Raw genomic sequence first — 607 nt, forward strand, 5'->3', positions numbered from 1 at the left:
TACTATATATTCTGCACGCACACACACACTCACAGCTGAATGTGAGATTCTCTGTAAACTACTCGGCCCGGTTCTAGTGGTGGATTAAGTCAGCTTTTTGCTGATTGGCTCTCATAATGGGATGGGTAGCACACTGCCATGAGTCCATGAGATAAAGGTCTGATTACTCCACATTTCATTTTAAATATTTTGTTATTAAATTCTTAATCTGCAACGTTCTCTGTCAGGTAAATGTAATAGTACAATGTCTTCCTCGGATGTAGAATTACACTGTAAGTCCGTAAAGGCTATACAGTGGAGTTGTTTGGGGTCCTCCTGGCAGTCATTTTGGGGTGAAATTAGGTTCTGGAGAATTCTACAAGCAGCAACACCACAGACCAAGCAATCGGCCCATTCCAAGCAGGGACTGAGAAGAAGTGATCTTGAAGAAGACCATTGCACTGACTGATAAACCATGTGATGTATTCTCTGCTTGTTATTGTACCACTAACTGATCAGCTGCTCTTACTTTCACAGCAGCTCCCAGCTATTACACAAGGAGCTCAGACTCCAGGTGGCTGATGGAAGCAATAGCTGAGGCAAGATTAGCCAGGGCTGCAGGGGGGGG

The sequence above is a fragment of the Etheostoma cragini genome, chromosome 24 (assembly GCF_013103735.1).
Source record: "Etheostoma cragini isolate CJK2018 chromosome 24, CSU_Ecrag_1.0, whole genome shotgun sequence".
In the NCBI taxonomy this organism is placed as follows: Eukaryota; Metazoa; Chordata; class Actinopteri; order Perciformes; family Percidae; genus Etheostoma; species Etheostoma cragini.